The following is a 24,073-nucleotide window of genomic DNA, read 5'->3' as shown; positions in this document are numbered from 1 at the left end:
TGGAAAAGCTCGCACAGGAATTTCCAGTCAAACAAAGGACGAAGCTTGAAGGACATCATTGTAAAAGTTTGTTGGAGCTTCAGGTTGGTGTCCCCAGAGCTGGCTGGGGTGAAGGGCAGCCGGGCCCTGTGAATTAGTGGCCTGATGTGCACCTGGGAAGAGCCTACTTTTAGAGCGGGCTCTTCTGGACCCTCCAAACACTCAGCACCTCCAGGAATGGAGTCTCCAAGGAAAAACCTGGGGGCCCCTCATGAGAAGGAAGTGGGGAGACGGGAAAAGGCATGGGAAAAACAAGAGAATAAACATTTCAAAAGGTGTAAGGGAAGACTCCAGAGAATTCCTGCTTTTCCCTATATGAAATTCCCCTACTTGAAATTTAAGTGTGTGGACATTTGTTTTTTCTTTCCATAATTTCTCAGTTGAAAACTCAGGGCAAACCCCCTCGCTGTGGACCGAGACCTCAGGCTCATCAGCCAGAAAGCACACCTGTATCAGGATGGGGAGAGCACATCGCCTTCCATCTTAACGTTTGTCTTTTGTTTGGGCAAATCAGGAAAGGAATTCCTCTCAACTCAACTGACTTCGTGGAGGAAAGGAGATCACTGGGACAGAAAAAGAAAGAGTGCTTGTCTGGCCGTCAGAAAACTTTATTCTAGTCACAGCCTGCGCTCTCTTTCGGGTTTATGACGTTGGGAGAGCCATTTCCCTTCTTGGGGCCTTAGTTTTCTTATCTTTTTTTTTTTTTTTTTTTGCGGTACGCGGGCCTCTCACTGTTGTGGCCTCTCCCGTTGTGGAGCACAGGTTCCGGATGAGCAGGCTCAGCGGCCACGGTTCACGGGCCCAGCCGCTCCGCGGCATGTGGGATCTTCCCGGACCGGGGCACGAACCCGTGTCCCCTGCATCGGCAGGCGGACTCTCAACCACTGCGCCACCAGGGAAGCCCCTAGTTTTCTTATCTTTAAAATGAAGAGATTCACAGATAGAGAGAACATTCTTGTGGTTGCCACTCTTGGTGGGTGGGAGAGGAAAGGATTGGGAGTTTGGGATTAGCAGATGCAAACTATTATATATAGGATGGATAAACAACAAGGTCCTACTGTGTAGCACAGGGAACTATATTCAATATCCTGTGATAAACCATAATGGAAAAGAATATGAAAAAATATATACATAGGTATAACCGAATCACTTTGCTGTACAGCAGAAATTAATACATTGTAAATCAACTATACTTCAATAAAATTTAAAAAATAATTTAAAAAATAAAATAATGCGATAAATCATCTTTCAAACTGCCTTCTCCTAGGAATCTGTCGGCTCTGAGGATAAAAGCTGTCATCTCAGGCCCTATGTGTTCTATTCAAGTTCATTTCCCTCTTTACAAAGGTCATGCTCCCTGTGGTTTAGGGCCCATACTCTAGTCTCGCATTCATTCCCATCATCTGGTAGAGTCTCCTTGGCAGTGAGCGCTTCACGAAAACACAAAGAATTTTTTTTTTTTTTTTTTTTTTTTTTTGCGGTACGCGGGCCTCTCACTGTTGCGGCCTCTCCCGTTGCAGAGCACAGGCTCCGGACACACAGGCTCAGCGGCCATGGCTCACGGGCCCAGCCGCTCTGCGGTATGTGGGATCCTCCCGGACCGGGGCACGAACCCGTGTCCCCTGCATTGGCAGGCGGACTCTCAACCACTGCGCCACCAGGGAAGCCCCAAGAATTTTTTTTTATTAAAGTATAGTTGAATTACAATATTGTGTTACTTACTGCTATGACTCAGTTACCTTAAGATATATTACCAGATCTCCCTAAGCATAACCTTCCTCAGTTAGGAAAAGAGTGAGAATTAAACAAGTTGACACAGATAAAACACCTGTAAAGTGCCTGGGACATAGTATTCAAGCAATGTAGCGATTGTTGTTCTTGTTACTTTGCCTGGCTAATATCAAATCACCACTTCTGCGTTTGCCGTGGTAGGTGCTTAGAAGCACCTGGCTTTCACACTGGTGAATGTTTGCTGCTGGATTCTCTGCCTCTCTCCTGCCCCTCCCCCGGCCCTGTCCATTCCTCTCCCACCTTATCTTCCTCTTCCTCCCTCCTCCCTGACCTTTTGGTTTTCCTCCCTCCCCTCCTGTTCTTTCCTCCACCTCCGTACTCCTCATACACCCACTCTCACACAAGCATCCTTTGTACCTGTCTTGGCTGCTTTCCTAGTTCAGTATAACTCAGGATGTGACCTTAATGTTCAGAACAATAGCAGTTCCCTCATACAGCCCACATGATGTGCTTTACACATAACGACCCAATTCATCCTCACAATCCCGAGAGGTAGCTACTGTTAGTATCCCTATTTTGAAGATGAAAGCATGAAATACAGAGAGATTACATGAGCTGTTGAAGGTCACAGGACCAGCGAGGGGTGGAAATGGGATTCAAGCCCAGAGAGTTTGGCTCTGGAACCTGGATTCCAGGATCAGTGCTCTTAGGCATACAGGATACTGCCTCTGTGAAGCAAAGAGATGGGAGACTCTTGTGTCTCCACAGATAATCCAAACAGTGAACAATACACTTACCGATGATTGAATAGAGTTTGAGGGTCTGTCCTTTCTGAGGTTGTCATATGCTATGAGTTGAACCTTTGCTTCTCTAGGTCATAACAGAAGGAAGGGGTGGGGGGGGCAAGATAGAGTAGTGGAGTACAGCAGGGTGTCAGAAATGGTCCCAATGAGAATGAAAATAGCCCTTCAGTCCAGACCTTCCCCAAGTTGCATCCCTGAGCAGGCCCTAGGAGCTCGCTCGCAGGCACCAGGAAGCTGAGGCTTCCAGTTCCTGCATGGGTCACCTTTGCTGTCCCACCTTGAATGGACCTCGCCCTTCCTGTTGCTGCTGAGGCAGGTCTGCCTGAGGTAGCTAAGGGTTCTCTTCCCACCAGGGTTAACAGCTGTTTTAGTAGGTCTCCTGACCACTCAGTTTCCTCAGCTGTAAAATGGGAATTGTAGGGTAGAGTAACTGTGTGAACTTAAAGAAGACAGGGTGTATAAAGCACCCTTAATACTATTCATGGGTCAGAGTGGGATCTTTTAATAGACTTCCAAAAGGATGACCTGTACCTTTCAGTTTTTTGCTTGCCCACCCTATCCTCTACCTGACTCCCCCTCCCCCACCTACTCCGAATCCTTTGTGGAAATTCTGGTCCCTGGGGATAATTCCTTGCCCGTCTGGTGCACCCTCTTCTCCAGCTTCATCAGCCCCTGGTGAAGCTAAGAATTGTAGCCTTCGACATTTTTTTATCTGTTTGGGAGCTTAATCCAAGTGTCCCCCCACATCCGCCACGCGGCAAAGTGTGTGACCTTGTACAAGTCATTTCCCTTTAATGGGCTTTAGTTTCCCCCATACTAGTTCATGTTCAAAACGTGGGGACCCTGGAGGTTGTGGGACGCTCTGTGCACATTTACAGGCACAGGATTACTCAAATATCTGATATCTGTGCTGAGACAGTGCGCATGTCTTATTGGAAAGTTATGTGCATCAGTTTTTTTTTTTTTTTTTTGCCACACCACTTGGCATGCCAGATCTTAGTTCCCCAACTAGGGAATGTAACCCCTGCCCCCTGCGGTGGAAGCACGGAGTCTTAACCACTGGACCACCAGGGAAGCCCATGTGCATCTTTAAACATGGTAGTTGCTGCGGCTTCTGGGAATTTTCCCATTGGTTAGTTCTTTTTAAAAAAAATTAATTTATTTATTTATTGTTTTTATTTTTGGCTGCGTTGGGTCTTCATTGCTGCACACCGGCTTTCTCTAGTTGCAGCAAGTGGGGGCTACTCTTCGTTGCGGTGCACGGGCTTCTCATTGCAGTAGCTTCTCTTGTTGCAGAGCACAGGCTCTAGGCGCACGCGGGCTTCAGTAGTTGTGGCACGCGGGTTCAGTAGGTGTGGCACGTGAGCTCTAGAGCGCAGGCTCAGTAGTTGTGGTCCCACAGGTTAAGGGTTCAGTCCTACAAGACTGCCCTCCACCCCGCCCTTGCCTTCAGATGCCAATCATAAGCCCAGGTTGTCACCTGTGCTTCTGACCAATCAGTATACATAGGAGGTTCCCATGACTCCCTCCTTGGGTTTGATTAATTTCCTAGAGTTGCTCACAGAACTCAGAGAAGCACTTTACTTACTAGATGACTGGTTTATTATAAAAGGATGTACCTCAGGAACAGCAAGATGGAAGAGATGCATACAGCAGGGTATGGGGAAGGGGTATGGCTCTTCTACGCCTTCTCAAAGCCCAGCACTCTCCAGAAATCTCCACACGTTCACCAACCCAGAAGCTCTCTGAACCCCATCCTTTTCATTCTTTATGGAGGCTTCATTACGTAGGCATGATTGATTAAATCATTGGCCACTGACAGTAGATTCTAACTCCAGCCCTTCTTTCTTCTCTGGAGGTCAGGTGCGTGTGTGTGTGTGTGTGTGTGTGTGTGTGTGTGTGTGTGTGAAATTTACCATATTTTGATAAGGTACAAATAGATTCTTTACACTGTGATTTTCTTTTCAGCTCAATTTTGGTGGTGTTTCTTTAATCTAATTAAACATCTTAAGAACATTTTAAAATAACCAGAATAAAAATGAAGCCCTGAGGGGTTTCCAGGTGGGGCAAGGGCTGAAGACTTCCTCTATGCTCTTTGTTTTGGAACCTGTAGCAGGTGGTTTGTAAATCATGTCCTCAACTCCAGAAGGTACGCATCAGATAAGGAAGGGGGAAAGAGTTTCCCCCCCTTCCCCCACTAGTTTAATGCTTTGTTTTAAGCTTCCCCACATGAAAATCATTTACCTGACATGAAGTTAAGAGATTCTGAATGAAGAGGTCTTACTCTCATTATTGGTCCCTCTGTTTGGGAGATACTTTAATTTCCCTGGCCTAGTCGATAGGCTGATGATTGACTTACAACAGGGGTCTCCAATCCCCGGGCCACGGTACCACTGTGAGGCCTGTTAGGAACCGGGCCACACAGCAGGAGGTGAGTGGCGGGCAAGCAAGTGAAGCTTCATCTGTATTTACAGCCGCTCCCCATAACTTGCATTACTGCCTGAGCTCCACCTCCTCTCAGCTTTATGGTGAGTTGTATAATTATTTCATCATATATTACAATGTAATAATAATAGAAATAAAGTGCGTGATAAACGTAATGCACTTGAATCATGCCTAAACAATCTCCCCCGCACTGGTCCATGGAAAAATTGTCTTCCGAGAAACCGGTCCCTGGTGCTAAAATGGTTGGGGACTGCTGACTTACAAGACCCCTTTTACTGAATGGTTCTGAAATGAAAGTACCAAAGGTGGAATATCACTTCCCTGGATGCCGCTCCTCAATAGCCCTTTGAGTTCTCTCTCCTCCAGCCCTATAGCTACTGCCTTGGCCTCAGGGCTGGGCTAGGGTGAGGCCAGTGAGGCACTCGCCTCTGCCGCCAAATTTAAGGATTTGCCAAAACCTCACATTTTAATGCATTATTATTATTATTATTTTTTGGCCGTGCTGCACGGCATGTGGGATCTTAGTTCCCTAACCAGGGAGAGAACCCACGCCCCCTGCAATGGAAGCACGGAGTCTTAGTCACTGAACTGCCAGGGAAGTCCTAATGCAGTATTTTTAATATCCAAATTAAAACAAAACAATCTGTGATGAACAAAACGTCAAAAATTTAAGTACAGAATCCAACAGCGCAGTTCCAAGCCATATTGGAGCCTGAGGCAAAAGAAAAAGTGTGTGTCCCTATATATGTGTTTTCATATATTTCTAAAGACTTTTTTCCTCAGAAATAGATTTTGAAAATATCATTGATGTGCTTGTTTCAATTAAATCCAGCAAAGGAAAATTATAATGAATTCTGTTTGGGGTATAAATAAAATATTGAAGCCTAAAATAATGTGAGTTTTGAAATACTTTAAAATTTTTCGTGTTTTTTTTTCAACTCTCTTAGTTTTGTGAGACAGTGCTCCTGTTTCCCTTGTCTGGCTTGAGAAATTCAACCAGCAAACCAGCAAACGTGACTTAATTACTATCTATCTGGCACTGGACTGGATCCTGGGCATGAGACAAACATGGTAGGAAAAGTGGTTCCCTTAAAGGAGCTCACAGTCTACAGGCAGAGAGTTCAGACGATGCACTCCAGGGCTTCAGAAGAGGGAGGTGTCACAGTGGCTCCTTCAGCTCAAGGAGACTTCTTGGAACAGTGGTGGAAACAGAATGTGTGAAAGCCTACAGTATGACAGAGGGAAACCCACTGGCCACAGCATGGAGTGTGTGTAGAGGGAACTGGAAGGGGTTGAGATGGGAAAGGTAGGGGAGCCCAGAAATGAAGAATCCGATAGGGCAGCTGAGGATGGGCTCTGCAGTCAGACTGCTCTGTGTTCAAGTCTCAGCTCCTCCCTTCCCTCACCGAGTAAGTTATTTTGCCTCATTTTGCTTACTAGTAACATGAGGGTGTGCTGGATGTTCCCTGCCTGCCCCTCCAGGTCCTTCTCCAACCTGCTTTGTTACCAAGAGAAGGGTCTTATCAACTCTTTTTTTTTTTCCTTTTTAGACATGCCACGTGGCTTGTGGGATCTTAGTTCCCTGACCAGGGATCGAAACTGGGCAGTGAAAGTGCTGAGTCTTGACCGCTGGACCTCTAGGAAATTCCCCGGGAGAAAGGTCTTAATGGACGGCATCAATGGGCTCCCATCCCCTCCGGCTTCTGTTTGGATCGCACCGGTGGGAGGCAGTAACAGGAGAAGGGAGAACAAGAGGAGAGTGAAGGCAGTGTATTTATTCACCAGGCTTCCTCCTTGCTTCAATGCTGTGGGTCGGCTGCATCCCTCTCCCCATAGCCACCCATAGCTTCTTTTAGGCACAGATGACCTTTTGTTCCACACCCACCTCCAGCCTGGGTGTGGTAAGTGCCCCCAGCTGATGCAAGCTCCGGGTGCTTTGGCATCCTTTGTTGATTCTGTAATGCTGCCTGTACTTTTGCAAACAATCTCTTCATTAAATTCTCCTTATTTACCTGTTTTGAATGTGCCATCTGTTTTCTGCCAGTTATTGGCACATAGTAAGTGCTCAGTAAACATTCGCCCTTATACCACACGTATGCCTAGATGAACTCCTCGATGGTAATGTCTCCTGCCGGAAGTCTCCATTCTTTGCAGAGATCTGCCTGGGGCCCTGTGTTAGCCTACTTGTCAGCTAAATACAACAAAGGATTCTCAATTCTAAGTCAGCAGCTGTGCCAGGGTAAATGTCAGAACTGGCTTCCCCAACAGGCTGGCTCTGTGATGCCAGCCAGATAATTATTCCAGGCAATTTCTCCTGCCATTGTCCCCTTGGACCAGGTCCATCACTTTGTCACCTGGTTCAGAGACTTCAGAGAGCGGTGTATCAATATTCATTACAAGCGACTGTGTCTCCATTTCGGTTTTTGTTTCTGTCTTTGGATTAGTGCAGGCCAACCTCTCACTGAACTCACAGTCTATAAGATAAAGACCTTGGCTGAGGCTCCATCTTGCCCCTCACACTCACATATGGGAGGCTGGATGTGGGAGTGTAGCACTGTCAGGGTCTCCACAGCAATACCACTAGGCATTTTATCAAGGACCTCCATGGATGGATGTTTATGTCGTGTTGATCAGTCAGTGGAGAGGAGTTGTTGCATAAAGCTATAATTCATGGCCTTGGCAGAGATATTACATTGGCTTCCTTCTTCTCCATAAAGCTGCCAGAAATCCCAATTCTGTCCCCTCTCAGTTCACTGTTGGTGTCATCACTGAAGATGCTGTTCCAAAAACGGTGCCTCTGACTTATCCTGTTTACAAAGTTTACAAAAACTACAAACACTGTTCTGAGATGACACACATCCATTCTTCTGGGCGATTTTACAGTTACCCATGAGGTGTGGACTTAACACCTGCTGCAAGTCGATTCCGAGAGACCCCCTGTTTATTATCCGTGTGTCTGTTTTAGTCACTTCTCATTAAAGCAGAGCACAGCAACCCTGGAGTACTAGAAAAGTGGGAAATAAACAATGGCACAGGTAATCTAAACCACAAACAAGTGAAAGGGGACGTGAACTTGAACTCACCTACATCACACTAAACTCTCTATTTAACTAGTGAAATCCAATAAATCTTTACAGATCATTTAGTACCAATCTCCTTATTTTACAGATGAATAAAATGGTGTGACAATATCAGTAATCACTGGCATTATGGGTAGCAGCCTTCTAGTAGTAATCTGTCTCTTAATAAATGTAAATACAGTAGTGAACTTTATAAGCACAATTTTTCAGAAGTGTCACTCTGTATTTTTTTAGTCACATGACTTATTTGCATATAGTAAATTTCTAATTACCACCAATTTTCAGTTAATGCAATCAGGAGAACAGTATGCTTAATAAAGCCTTAAAAATGCATAGAGAATCTGGCAAGCCCTGCCGTGGGGAAGCCACGCAAACCTTACTTATTGTTGTATCCACTTACGCAAACAGTCCAGCGGTCCGCATGGTGCTGCCTCTGATGTGAAACTGGGGGAGGGTTGGCTGCAGTCCAGGCCTGGGAACTGCACAGCCTCCCCTTCCTCTTCCCTGCTGATAAAGGTGCAGAAGAGGAGAAAGACATAAGGTGGGAAAAGGAATTAAAAAATGGATAAGCCAGGGCTGCTCGGCTTCTGCTCAGGCACAGCCGAGTGTCTGGTCAGGTTATTTGGAGAAAGGACGTCCCAGCAGTGTAGGTAGTGCAACCACGGCTTCATTGTCATGGACCCTGCCTGTCTGTGAGGAAATCTAGGTAGGCGGTTTTTGTGTGGTGGCTCCAGGTCACTCTGGTGTCCCAGCCCTCCAACAGGGCCTTCACTCCCATCTCCAGAGACAAAGCCCGGGCCCTGGGCTTTCGGCCTGACATTTCTCTAACAATCACAATTCCTCCTTAGGTTCATTTGAAAACACGGACATCTACACACTTGATTTGGAGTGCAGGCATATGAAAAGTAAATAATCCCCCTTAATTCTGGGGAAGGGAATCCTGTTCAAACAGAATGCATACTGCCTGTCCAGCTCATCTACGGTATCATTAAAATTCCGCTTGAGCCCATCACTGTCTCAGTGTTGTGTTTCTAGGCAAGTCCCTTTGTTTGCTGTGTCACCATGTCATCCTTCTACTGTTTGCTCCCTTTCTGGAGTTGATGGATTTGGATTTCAATACGTGCTTCGTGACTACACAGGTTTGGAACTGCAGTGGTATTTTTTTTTTTTACCCCTTTCATTTATTTTTATTGTGAGCTTAAACAACTCTACTGGGAAAAAAAAGACTCAGGATCTCATGCACATTTAATTCATTTGTGTCACTCCAAGTTCGTTTATGATCTTGGCTGATGTACAGACTGGGTTCCTGCAGGGCTGTAGTCAATGCGTACACACTGTTTCACTTAACATTATTATGTATACACATTTCCATAGCTCAACAAAGTCTGCATCCTTGTCATCTTTAATGGCCATAGAGAATTCCACCGTGGAACCGCAGCACTTTAGAAGACATCAACTGTGCATGTTTTCCTATTTGTGGGCGGCACTTCGAAATGTACTAGCCGTAAAGACAGCTCTGCTACACCCTGGCCACAAATCAATAACCAGACACAATATAAATTAAGTCACATTGGAACGAAACCTCACCAAGTTGAATTTAATCAGTATATATTGTTTCAGGGTCTATTCCCTCCTGGCTTAGGCTCCAGATGTTTCAGGTTCCAGCTATTATTCACTCAGCTTAGTATAGAAGATATGATTTGAAATAAACCCGAGTGGTTTGGGACTGTGATTCTAAGTGAGCTTGACTTTCATCTTTGAGACATCCACCTTCTGCTGGGTTCCTCTGCTTGGAGCCTCTACATTTGTCCCACAGGGAACTAGATCTATGTTGTTTTCCTCCAAGCGTTCACGTCTTTCTAATTTCCTAGCTGTTGTGGTCTGACAAAGCTGAAGCGCTGACCTGAAGCGCTGACCCGACAGCCCTGTTACACACTGCCAAGATACCACAGCGTTTCATTTATTCATGTTGCAGCTGGTTAGTCTGAGGATCGTCAGGAATATTCTGCTATTGGCATCACGGTACATTTTACTTAAAAGGAGAGATTTTCATTTTTGCTATCTATTTGTTTTGTATCCCTTGCGAGTTGGAGTTGGTAACTGGGTTCATTTTCCTCCCAGTGGGGGGTAAGTATATAGTCTCCTGCTGAGGATAGACTAGTCCCCTGGATGTGATGCTTTAAGGCTATTCAAAACCTTTTGACTTATCTACCTGTTTCAGCCAAATTCAACATTGGGATATTACACTTCATATCTGTGACAGATTCTAGTGCAGCAGTAACATCTTTACCATCTTGAAATAGCCAGAGGAAGGACTTTACCATTTGCAAGGCAGGTCAGGTGGATGAGAGAAGACACTGAGGATTTGTTCAAAAGAAACTGCTCAGTTGCCAGGAGCTGCACCGTGTCCACGGCGGCTGCACGCTTCATTTCAGAGCAGTGCAAGCAAGACAGCATAGCACTCCCCTGTGCTGAGAATGGTCCCAAAGGACGCTCACCCCACAGGTCATCCGGAGCAGCTTTCTTTGTACTTGGTATCCGCAAGGAGTCAAGAGACCTAATGAGGAGGACCTGGTGTCCTGTCCCAAGATGAAAGCTCCCGACAGACTATCAGCAGGACAGACAATTTTACCTGCAGGCTTCACCAAGTTCTCCAGGCTCATACGTGATGGCTCTCATAAAAACTGGCTCACACTGAAGGGATATATGTATACGTAGAGCTGATTCACTTTGCTGTACAGTAGAAACTAACACGACATTGTAAAGCAACTATACTCCAATGACAATTAAAAAAAGAAAACTGGCTCACACTTACAAATTACCTGCCTAGAGTTAGGGATGCATTCTGTGGGCAGACTACAGAATTAAGTGAACTAGCCTACATGAAAACAAAGCCATGAACTTGGCCTCCTTTTAATCTATAATCTAAGCAGTTGAATTTACCAGTTGCTGCTTACAAACCATCTCTGCTACTGGAAAAGCAATTCAGGCAGGCTTCCTACTGATAACAGGATGTAATAAGCCAATACAGTGGGTGGTCCAGGAAATTGGTCTTTTCAAGTCTGAAGAGGCAGTAAGTAGCACGGTAGTCCTTTGGATATTTAGGAAGCTCTGTTTAGTGTGCATAGGAATCTTGCACTAACAAGCCTTCATCTTTTGTTTGCTTATTGATTCATGAGTTCATTTATCCAATGATTCATATATTCACTCATTTACCAAATATTTATTAAGCACCTTATGTGTGCTAGGCATTTCACTAGGCTTAGAGGCTACAGAGATGAATAAGGCAGTTTCTATTCTGGAGGGCCTCAGATATATATCAATACTACCATTACTAATATATAAATATAAATCAATATAAATCAATACTACCATTACTAATAATCACAATACTATTGTATAAATATTATTAGATTATAGAGTGATAAATGCTAAAACCAAGGCATATGCAAGTACTTAGGGATCACAGCTGAAGTGACTACTTCAATCTTGGGGCAGGAGGTGGTTAGGGAGAAGGTCACAGAATTGGTGTTGAAGGTTGTATAGGAGTTCACTCAAGAAAGAATGGCAAGGATTCATCTGGTTATTAAGATCAGACACTGTTTCATTTTAATGTAACAAGAGAAGAAAATTTCCCTTATGCAAAAAATGGTCCATATTTTTCCTAATTTCAGTTGAACCTGTATTCATTTACTCATTCATTCATTCAATATATTTAAATTTTTTCCAGTTTTATTGAGATATAATTGACTATAATATTGTATTAGTTTAAGGTGTACGACATAATGATTTGATATATGTATATATAGCAAAACGATTGTCACAATATGTTTAGTTAACGTCCATCACCTCACATAGTTACAAATTTTTTTCCTTGTGATAAGAATTTTTTGTTTTGGCCATACTGCTCGGCTTGCGGGATCTTAGTTCCCAACCAGGGATTGAACCTGCGCCCTTGGCAGTGAAAGTGCAGAGTCCTAACCACTGGACCGCCAGGGAATTCCCAAGATTTTTTTTTTTTTTTTTTTTTGTACGCGGGCCTCTCAGTGCCGTGGCCTCTCTCGTTGCGGAGCACAGGCTCCGGACGCGCAGGCTCAGCTGCCATGGCTAACGGACCCAGCCTCTCCGCGGCATGTGGGATCCTCCCGGACCAGGGCACGAACCCGTGTCCCCTGCATCGGCAGGCGGACTCCCAACCACTGCACCACCAGGGAAGCCCCTCCCAAGAATTTTTAAGATCTACTGTCTTAGCAATGTTCAGATATACATTATTGTTAACTATAGTCATCATGGTGTACATTTCATCTCCAGAACTTACTTACCTTATAACTGGAAGTTTGTATCTTTTGACCACCTTCAATCAATTCCCCCTCCCCCTGCCTCTGGCAACCACCAATCTGATCTCTGTTACTGAGTTTGAGTTTGTGTTTTTTAGATTCCACATATAAGTGAGATCAAGCAGTATTTGTCTTTCTCTCTCTGACATATTTCACTTAGTATAATGTCCTCAAGGTTTATCCATGCTTTTGCAACTGGCGGGATTTCCTTTTTAATGGCTGAATATTACTGCTGTGTGTTATCCACTCATCTGTTGATGACCACAGATCGTTTCTATGTCTTGGCTATTGTACATAGTGCTACAGTGAATGTGGGGCATTCATTCAATATTTAATGAGTATGTACCACGTGCTTTGCACTTTTCCAGGCATTGAGGATACAGCTCTAAAATAGCAGACAAAAATTCCTGCCCTCCTAGAGCTTACCTTTTAATAGCTAAGGAGATATATCATAAAGAAATGAGCCATATATGATACAGTAGAGGGGAATAAGTTCTTTGGAGATAAAGTAAGAAAGGGATATAGGGGATGCTCACATTTCAGGTGGTAGGTAAAGGCCTTGGGGAGAAGGTAATATTTGAGGACAGGGACAAGTCATGAGGCTACAGGGGGAACAGTGTTCCAGATAGGCCCAGTGTTCCAGATAGGCCCATCAGTGTGGCTGGAGCAGACTGGGAGGGATGGTAGCAGGAAATGAGATCAGAGAGGTAACAGGAGGTCAGACTGTGTAAAACCTTGTAAAATCTAGTAAGGTATCTGGCTTTTACACTGAGACAAGAAGCCACTGGAAGCAATAAAATCATGGATGCTGGTTGTAAATCTGGCTCTCAGACTTTCAGGAAACTCCTGCACTGAAACAAGTATTGATATTTTCCAATGTAAAAAATAAAATGATTTTTTAAAGCTTTTTTTTTTTTGCAGTAAGTGAGTTTAAAACCTTTCATTAAGCTAAAAAATTAAGAGGTTTTCCTGAAAGTTATTATTTTAGAATATTTTGTTCCATAACTCAGTGTTTCCCCTTATTATGCCTTGATTCTGATTCTAACGCTCTCTATACTCCCCTTTCACCCCAAATTTAGAAAACGCTGTGTGTAAGATTGCAGATGGACTGATAAGAATGTGAAGTGTATCCCAGAAACATTATCCCCAAGGAAAGGGGCAGGGAGGAGAGCAGATGTGGAATGACTTCACAGGGAGTGGGTGTTTGGTGGATCCTGAAAGAAAAAAACACTTGCTGAAGAATCCTTAAAGCGCCTTCTGAATCTCTGGAAAATACTTCTGATGAGTCTTTTAAATAAATTGGTCAATAAATCGGACAATTACAAGATCCTATCCTTGACGACCGTTACTGCTTAAAATTTAAGAACACCGATTAACATGGATTTCAGCATGCTTTTTAAAAACAAATAAACAAATTAAGAAAATAAAATATAGCTCAAGCCTTCATATTTGGCCCTCCCTAAAAACACTAGAGAGTTTACAGAACTGGTAGGTCTCTTTTGGGTATTTCTCCAAGCGGCCACTGAATAGCAGTCCGGGTAAAATTATAAAGCACAACCTTGCTGAATCCACCGTGATTAAGGGGAACTGACATAATGCTGGGGGTGAAAACATTTTCTGCCCCTGGACTCCACAGCTCTGAGTCCTGCCATGGACACACTGCAGACAAAGGCAGGGCCATTTGTCACTGGCCCGCCATTATTGAAGGCCACACATCTCTCATGGCCCCTCTGGGGAGTGTGTGAGGGTATTGTGAGCAGGTATGGGTTTATGTACATATGTGTAGGTCATGAACATTCATCTGTCAGTGCCGCTCAAATGGCACCTAGAGAGTTTCTCGTTTAGCTGCAAAATGTGCTCTTTAAATAGAACTAAACCAATTTGCAAATGTAGCCTTATTCAGCAATTTGGTGGGGTGTTAGTGAGAGAGTGGGGGAAGAAAAAGTGCTGCCAACGTGGAATAGTCGAGATGAAAATAGCAGGGGCTGGGAGGTGGCAGGGAAGGGGCTGAAACGGAAGCTACCAAAATGTACTGTTACTTCTAGAAGTCAAAGCTATTCCTTGTGCCATTAGCTGGCCCCTGCTATCCTACTAAAATTGCTGTGTCCTAGTGCTTTATCTCTGAATGCCTCTCAAATGCAAGCCTTCCAAGAAGTTCAATCTTTGCCTCTTTTCTTTCCTTCTAGAGTCTTCCCCTGGGAGCTATTGTTCACTATTACAAAGAGGACTCCCATCTCCTGCCCTGGCCCCCATTAGAAGATATCTCAGCTGGACATCCCACAAACACCTCAACCAATATAGCTATTTTATGGGCTGATTTGTGCCCCCCAAAGTTCAGATGAATTCTTTCCTTTGAAGTCCTGACTCCTAGTACCTCAGAATATGACTGTATTTACAGAGGGTCTTGTTTTTTGTTTGTTTGATTTTTATTGAAGTATAGTTGATTTACAATGTTGTGTCAGTTTCAGGTGTACAGCACAGTGACTCAGTTTTATATATATATATATTCTTTTCAGATTCTTTTCCATTATAGGTTATTACAAGATATTGAATATAGTACCCTATGCTATACAATAGGTCCTTGTTGTTTATCTATTTTATATGTAGCAGTGCGTATATGTTAATCCCAAACTCCTAATTTATCCCTTCCATCTTCTTTCCTTTTTGGTAACCATAAGTTTCCTTTCTATGTCTGTGAGTCTATTTCTGTTTTCTAAATAAAAGTTCATTTGTACCATTTTTTTAGATTCCACATATAAGTGATATCATTTATTTGTTTTTCTCTGTCTGACTTACCTCACTTTATATGATAATCTTCTAGGTCCATCCATGTTGCTGCAAACAGCATTATTCCATTCTTTTTTATGGCTGAGTAATATTCCATTATATATCTTAGTCAATCACATCTTCTTTATCCATTCATCTGTCGATGGACATTTAGGCTAGGTTGCTTCCAAGTCCGGGCTATTGTAAATAGTGCAGCAATGAATATTGGGGTGCATGTATCTTTTGGAAGTATGGTTATCTTTGGATATATGCCCAGGAATGGGATTGCTGGATCATATGGCAACTCTATTTTGAGCTTTTTAAGAAACTACAGGGGGTCTTTACAGAGGTAATTAAGTTAACATGAAGTCATTAGGGTGGGCCCTACTCCAATATGACTGGTGTCATAAGAAAAGATTACGACATAGACACATACGGAGGGAAGTCCATGTGATGACAGAGGGAGAAGATGGCCATCGACAAGCCAGAAAGGGAGGCCTCGGAAGGAACCACCCTGGTGACACCTTGATCTCAGACTTCCAGCTTCCAGAATTGTGAAAAAATAAATTCCTGTTTAAACCACCTAGTCTGTGGTACTATGTTATGGCAGCCCTAGAAAATGAATACAAGTCTCAAACACAACTCAATTTCCCTATTTGTTAGTTGATGACATTGCTATTTGCACTTCACCCAGGCAGAACCATCTTAGTGCCCTCTCTCTTTTTCTCTTCTCCTTCCGACTCCTTTGCTATCCCCATGTAATGGGACCCTAAGCTCTATCTCTTCTGTCACTGAAATGTCTCCTGACTCCATCTTCTCCATTCAGTCCTCACTTCCACTGTCCATTCAACCCACATCATCTCCCATCTGAACTGTGCAATAATAGCCTCTTCAAGTATATTTTGGCCTCTCATCTCTCCCTTCTTCCACCTACCCTTCATTTTGCCACCAGTTGGCACTTTAGGGGCGAAAATATTAGCATGATTGTGTACTGATGGGAATAATGCAGTGGAGAGGGAAAGATGATGAGGCAGGAGAGAGGTGGTAGAATTTCTGGTGTTATAACCTGGCGCAGGCGAGATGGGAGGGAATCTAGTACACCAATGTGCCAGCGCACAGGAGTAGACTTAGATAGGAACCCAGAAAGCTCATCTGTAGTAACAGGAAGGAAAGTAGAGGATGTGGTTCAGGTGTAGATAGTTTCTAGATTTGGTGGTGGGAGTGTAGAAATTCTCTTCTGACTGCTGTTATTTTCTCAATGGAAGAGGAAGCGAGGTCATCAATCACCCAAGAGTGAGAATAGTAAGGATGAGTCGTAGGTTTGAGAAGAACAGAGAAGGTAAGAAATCATCACCTAGGCCTGTGGGAGAATGGCCTGGGGAGACATAACATGATGCTAAGCTGCACTCAGAGCCCCTGGAGGTTTGTGGTCTCGGAGGTAAAGTGTGAGCATCAGCAGAGCTTGATGTTTTCTCCAGCTCTAACGGGCTGCACAGATGCAGGTCCAGTGCTGGTGGAGAGGTGATTTAACCTGGGGGGGGGGGGTTGCCAGGTGAGAATAAGAGAGGAAGATGGAGACAAGGGAATTGAGGGTATGTACAAGAAAATGACCAGAAGGATGGGCCACAGAGTTTAAGGCCAGGAAGGAAGTGAAGATTTGAGGGGCTAAGGGGCAGTGAAAAGATGGTAAGATCAGTAGACTTTAGGGCCCTATGAGGTTGAGGGATTCTTGGGTTATGGCTCTAAGGCAGGTGAGCTGGAGAGTTAGGAGATGCTGCCCAGGGTGGGAGGCTTGAAAATGAGATTCTAGGATGAGAGGCCGAGGCAGCATGGAGGACAAGATCATTGGTGGAAAGGAGTTCAAGGAATTGAGAGGCCAGAGTATATGAAAACCACTAAGAATGATGATAGGTATAGAGTTTTAGAGAGACTATGATCCTAGAGGTAATTTTTTTCCCCTAGAGCTAAAATGGAAAGCAGGAATATACAGTTTGGGCCCTTTGGAAAAGACAGGACTCAACCAACACCAAGCAAAGCCATCTATAATTTCTGCCAACGTTGCTTTCAATGTCTGTCACATTCCCCATCGTCACCACCTCTTGATTAAAGCCAAGACCTATTTGCTTTACCGCTCCGATACACATAGCCTTTGCTAACATGTCTCTAATTTCCAAAGCAAATACCTTCACTAGAACAGGTTTTTGTCTTCTAAAATTTCCCAAGGCATCAATCCACCTTTCTGAAAATATTTCCATGTTTTCAAATATAACATGCCTTTGGCATTCACAGACTTCACTTTGAGATCTCTACCTTTAGGAGAAATCCAGGATGCCCATGCCATGCAGTGATTTGCAACTTTGCTGAGGCACAAACTTGAACTTCATCCTCTACGAGGCAGATGTGCAAAGTGAGACAATGCTTGACCAACCCTCGTTGAACCTGGATAATCACTCAGCTTCCACAGCTAAGAACAGGAATTCCTATGAAGTCAAAACAATTTTGCTTCTCCTACCCTGTCTGTAAAAAAAGTCCCTGAAAAGAAAACCAGCTTCTAGTGCTGGCAGTGAAAATGAGCAAAAGTGAAGGGAATATAAGAAGGTGATGCTTCTTTTGCAGAACATAGAGGTTTTATGAGGGAAATCCCATGCTACAGTGATATTTGGGAATTTCAAGGACCTCTGTAGAGCTGTATAGAAGAAAGGCAGTCTGCATATTCTTTTTCAAACACTTCTGCTCTGGAATAGGCAAAACATGTCCTCACATCCATAACCCTGCCACCGCCCCCCCCCCCAACTGGTACTCTTTTAAATAAAGTACAATAACAAACATTCATTTTGTGTGAGAAAAATTAAAACCACAAAGAGTTGGCTCTTCTCTACACCTTATAACAGTAGGTTTCCCTCTCATGGAGATTAGGCTAAAACTAGCAATTTTGGTGTCAAACTTGTTCAAATAGGATTCTACCTGTACGGGCAAATCACACAAAGGCCAAAGAAAGATTTAGGTCAGATGGACGAGTACTTAATCATCAGCTGTGCATGTTTTCAGATCTGAAAGCCTTTTGTGAAACCCCAGGCTGCCTGCCCCAGGTAACTACTCTATTATTGAAGTGAGTTGGAGAGGACCTCTTCAGGGAGAAATTATAATTGGAAGTGCCATTTATCCTAAACTTGTATCCTAAAAGACAAGATCCTGGGCACAAAGCCAAGAGCCCCATATATTTAGAATATTTTTTAAACCCTCAAATGAGGAAACATGCTTCAGTGTAAGTTTAATATTCAGGGTTCTCTTGAGACAACATTTTTATTTTTTTATTTTTTTGCGTTACACGGGCCTCTCACTGTCGTGGCCTCTCCAGTTGCAGAGCACAGGCTCCGGACGCGCAGGCTCAGCGGCCATGGCTCACGGGCCCAGCCGCTCCGCAGCATGTGGGATCCTCCCGGACCAGGGCACGAACCCGTGTCCCTTGCATTGGAAGGCGGACTCTCCACCACTGCGCCACCAGGGAAGCCCGAGACAACACTTTTAAAAGGAGGGCAAATAATAGATACTTAGCTTTATTTTAATGGTATCTCTGTGCAGGTCGCTAAGGTCCCTTCCGGCCTTAAGATTCTGTGATTCTAGGTCTGGTGAAACTATTTTAAAGGACTCACTGAAGGAATAACTACAAATGAGCTATATTGGGGAGGATTTTTAATGATCAATTGATTTGCATTGTAAGAAGTATTAGACCACATCTTGAACTACTTTGGTATCCATCACAGGGTCTAACAGAAACTTGACCTACAGATTTTTATCCAGGAAATCCTCTTGTTGACAGGTTTCTTAAGAATAATGAAATTTGGGAGGGCATTGCATTATTTTTTGTGAGAGGTCATAATGATGAATTATAGACTCATAGATCTTCAGAGCTTGATGAGACCACTGGGATCATGTAATTCATATTTTCAATTTTTAAAGACATAAAAACCTTTCTTCAAATAGAATATATTAGTTTGCAGTGGGGGATGGGGATCCTGGAGACCTAGACCTCTGCAGAACACAATTTTAAAAAATACTGATCTAGTCCAACCCCCTCACTCAAGAGATTGGGCAACCAAAACTAGAGAGGGAAAAGGCCTTGGCCAAGGGTACACAGTAAATCAGTGCTGAAGTCTTAACTCTCCTTTGTTTCATGGATTTTCCTGGGTTATGTCATAGATACTTTGGTTCTTAATGAGGTCCTATATCTGTGATCATTTGATCATCACAACTGTATCTGAACTGGAATATTTCCATTCACCTCTATCTTTATTTCATTGGACAGAGAGGACGAATAAATCTAAATTCCATGGGATATTTGGCCTGGAATTCAGATTTTTAATGACCTTTCCAAACCATGTGAAATGCAAATCCAATACTGACAGATGGTGTCAGGAAGCAATATTAATGGGTTTACTGTTCTTTATTCTGAAGTTCGTAACAACTGAAATTAAAGGAAGAGCAAAGTCTTCATTGCACATATATAAAGGGAAATTAAGACAAAAAAGGACTGAGAGTTCTGTGAGGGTAGGGATATTGCCTATTATATCACTACTATATTGCCAGCAGTTAGTACAATGCCTGACTGATAGTGTGATAGTTAATTTTATGTGCCAACTTGACTGGGATAAGAGATGCCCAGGTAGCGGGTAAAATATTATTTCTTGATGTGTCTGTGCCAGTGTCTCTGGAAGAGATTAGCCCTTGAATCAGTAGACTGTGTGGAAATAAGATCACCCTCACCAATGTGGATGGGCATTATCCAATTCACTGAGGGCCTGAATAGAAAAAAAGGCTAAAGAAAGGTAAATTCACTCTCTACTTGAGCTGAGGCATCCATCTTCTCTTGCCTTTAGACATTGGTACTCCTGGTTCTTGGGCTTTTAGATTCATGCAGGGACTTAGATCATTGGCTCCCTAATTCTCAGTCCTTCAGAGCCAGACTGAATTACACCACTGGTATTTCTGCTCCAACTTGCAACTTGAAATTATCAAGTTGGAGGAGCAGGAAGAAAAAAGAATAGCTCAAAATTCCCTGGGTTGGCAATATGGGCAGAGCTCAGCAGGTGGTTCACCTGGCCTTGGCTGGGTTTTCTCTTAGAATTGTAGGCAGCTGCTGGGTGGGCTGCAGGCTAGCTGGTCTAAGATGATTTGCCTCAGCAGGAATGACATGTCTCTGCTTTGTGGTCTCTCATCCTCCAGTAAACTAACCCGGGCTTGGTCATGGCAACTGGGCAGGCTCCAAGAGAAGTGTGCAGGATCTCTTAAGGCTTAGGCTCTGAACTGATACACTCTCCCTTCTGCCATATTCTATTGGCCAAAGCAAGGCACAAGCCCAGTCCAGATTCAAGGGGTGTAATAATAGACTCCACCTCTTGGTGGGAGGAGCTAAAGTCACACTGCAAAGGGCCTGGATAGAGGGAGGAAAGGATTGAGGCCATTTTTGTAAATATCTGCAAAAGAGCCACTTCAGGGCCTTAGAACATGCTGGTTCCTTTTCCTGGAACTCTCTTTTCTTCACTCTGTTCATGTCTGGACTTTCTCATCTTTCAGATCATGGCTTAATTATCACCTTTTGTGAGAGGTCTTCCTACCAGCCTGTCCTGCTATTCTCTAAAATCTCGGTTGTTTTTTTTTCTGTTCAAGTACTTATCTCACTTTGTAATAGCATTATTTATGTGTTTATTGATTTCTCTCAATTGTGCCACTATAACAAGAGTTCCATAAAGTCAGGGAATAAGTTTGTCTTTTTACCATTGTATCAACAGTATTTAGCCTAGTGCCTGGCCCATAGTAGGCCCTCAATAGAGACACGTCCAATGAATGAACTGAATAAGAGGAAGGTGATATAATTTATCTAAGTGAGGAAAAGACTGAGCATTTCAGAAGAGGGTAGAAGGGTTGGCCTGGCCATTGTGATAAGCAGAACATAGAAAAGAATCAAAGGAGATCAGTAAAAAGGCCCACTGAGTCCTGACAGCCTGCATGATGTCCATAAATGGGCGCTCTCTCCCCAAGATGGTCCTTCATACCTGAGGTTAAAGCATGTGGGGCTTGAACGGACCTTGAAACCTAAGATGACTTATTTCCAACCAAGAATCAGGGCATGTGTTTTGCCAAAAGATCATTTTTCTCATTCATGATTGTGTTAAAAAAAAAGCACTAAACATATGATGGACATAGAAAAAGTTTATTTGTTTAACAAATCACTATCACTAGAGAAATAAGATGATGAAAAATGAGGATTTATTTTTGGAAAAGGGGCTATATGTTTGTCATACTTCAGGATAACTTGGAGCCTAGAATTTCAGCATCAGAGTATCAATCCTTTACGTCTTGAGGCTTTTGGCATTCAAGCCACTGCAAATCTACAATTTTTCTGAGGACCAGCCCTGTTCCCAGCCCTACCTTGCTGGACTCTAGGCAAATGGTTCTTACCTAGGCAGATTTTTCTCCCCAAGGATTTTGACAATATCTACACACATTTTTGGTCATTACAATTGGGGGAATACTATTAGCATATAGCAAGGTAGAGCCCAGAGGTATGGCTAGGCATCCTACAATGCACAGGATACCACCTACAACAAGAATTGCCAGCCCCTTCATTACAGCATTATTTACAAATAGCCAAGCTGTGGAAACAACCTAAGTGTCCATCAATAGATGAATGGATAGAAAAAGAAATGAAATCGGGGGACTTCCCTGGTGATGCAGTGGTTAAGAATCCACCTGCCAATGCAGGGGACATGGGTTTGATCCCTGGCCCAGGAAGATCCCACATGCTGCAGAACAACTAAGCCCGTGCGCCACAACTACTGAGCCTGTGCTCTAGAGCCCATGAGCCACAACTACTAAGCCTGCGTGCCACAACTACTGAAGCCCACGCACCTAGAGCCCGTGCTCCACAACAAGAGAAGCCACCGCAATGAGAAGCCTGCGCACTGCAACGAAGAGTAGCCCCTGCTCACCGCAACTAGAGGAAGCTCTGGCGCAGCAATGAAGACCCAATGCAGCCAAAAATAAAATTAATTAATTAATTATTTATTTAAAAAGAAATGAAATTGGGTCATTTGTACAGATGTGGATGGACCTAGAGACTGTCATACAGAGTGAAGTAAGTCTGAAAGAGAAAAACAAATATCGTATACTAACGCATATATGTGGAATCTAGAAAAATGGTACAAGTGAACCTGTTTGCAGGGCAGGAATAGAAACACAGATGTAGAGAACAGACGTATGGACACGGTGGAGAAGGGGAGGGTGGGATTAACTGGGAGATTAGGCTTGATGTAAATACACTACCATGTGTAAAATAGATAGCTAGTGGGAACCTGCTGTGTAGCACAGGGAGCTCAGCTTGGTGCTCTGTGATGACCTCGAGGGGTGGGATGGTGGGGGGAGGGAGGTCCAAGAGGGAAGGGATATGTGTATACATATAGTTGATTCACTTCACTGTACAGCAGAAACTAACACAACATTGTAAAGCAATTATACTCCAATAAAAAATAGATGAATGGATAAAGAAATGTGAGTTTTATATATATAACAAAATGTGAGTTTTATATATAATTCAGTCATAAAAAGAAGAAAATCCTGCCAATTGAAGCAACATGGATTGACCTTAAGGGCATTATGCTAAGTGAAATAAGTCAAACACAGAAGGACAAATACTGTATGATCTCATTTACATGTGGAATCTAAGAAAACCAAACTCATAGAAACAGAGATCAGATTTGTGGTTGCCAGAGGCGGGGGTGGGAGTAGGAGTGGGAAGTGGAGAAACTGGGTGGTGGTCAGAAGGTACAAACTTCTAGCTATAAGATTAATAAGTTCTGGGGGATGTAACAGACAGCATGGTGGCTGTGGTTAACAATACCATATTGTGTATTTTTTTTTGCAAATCTTTTTTTTAAAGATTATTTTTGATGTGGACCATTTTTAAAGTCTTTATTGAATTTGTTACAATACTGCTTCTGTTTTATTTTATTTATTATTATTATTATTATTTTTTGCGGTATGTGGGCCTCTCACCGTTGTGGCCTCTCCCGTTGTGGAGCACAGGCTCCTGACGCGCAGGCTCAGTGGCCATGGCTCACGGGCCCAGCCGCTCCGCAGCATGTGGGATCTTCCCGGACCGGGGCATGAACCCGTGTCCCCTGCATTGGCAGGCGGACTCTCAACCACTGCGCCACCAGGGAAGCCCTATGTTTTGTTTTTTTGGCTGTGAGGCATGTGGGATCTTAGCTCCGCGACTGGGTATCAAACCCACACCCCCTGCATTAGAAGGCGAAGTCTTAACCACTGGACCACCAGGGAAGTCCCCCATATTATCTATTTGAAAGTTGCTAAGAGAGTAGATCTTAAAAGTTCTCATCAGAAGGAAAAAGATTTTTTTTTTTAAATTACTTATTTATATTTTTGGCTGTGTTGGGTCTTCGTTTCTGTGCGAGGGCTTTCTCTAGTTGCGGCAAGCGGGAGCCACTCATCACCATGCACGGGCCTCCTCTCACTGTCGTAGCCTCTCTTGTTGCGGAGCACAGGCTCCAGACACACAGGCTCAGTAGTTGTGGCTCACGGGCCCAGTCGCTCCATGGCATGTGGGATCTTCCCAGACCAGGGCTTGAACCCGTGTCCCCTGCATTGGCAGCCAGATTCTCAACCACTGCGCCACCAGGGAAGCCCGGAAAAAGATTTTTTGAACTATGTGAGGTGATGGATTTTAACTAAACTTCTTGTGGTGATTATTTCACTATATATATGCATATCAAGTTATTTTGTTGTACACCTTAAGTGAATACAAGGTCATATGTCAATTATATCTCAATAAAACTGGATAACAAAAAAAAATCAA

Source organism: Phocoena sinus, chromosome X (assembly GCF_008692025.1).
Source record: "Phocoena sinus isolate mPhoSin1 chromosome X, mPhoSin1.pri, whole genome shotgun sequence".
Taxonomy (NCBI): domain Eukaryota; kingdom Metazoa; phylum Chordata; class Mammalia; order Artiodactyla; family Phocoenidae; genus Phocoena; species Phocoena sinus.
The sequence above is the reverse complement of the archived record's forward strand: the minus strand, read 5'-3'. Positions refer to the sequence as shown.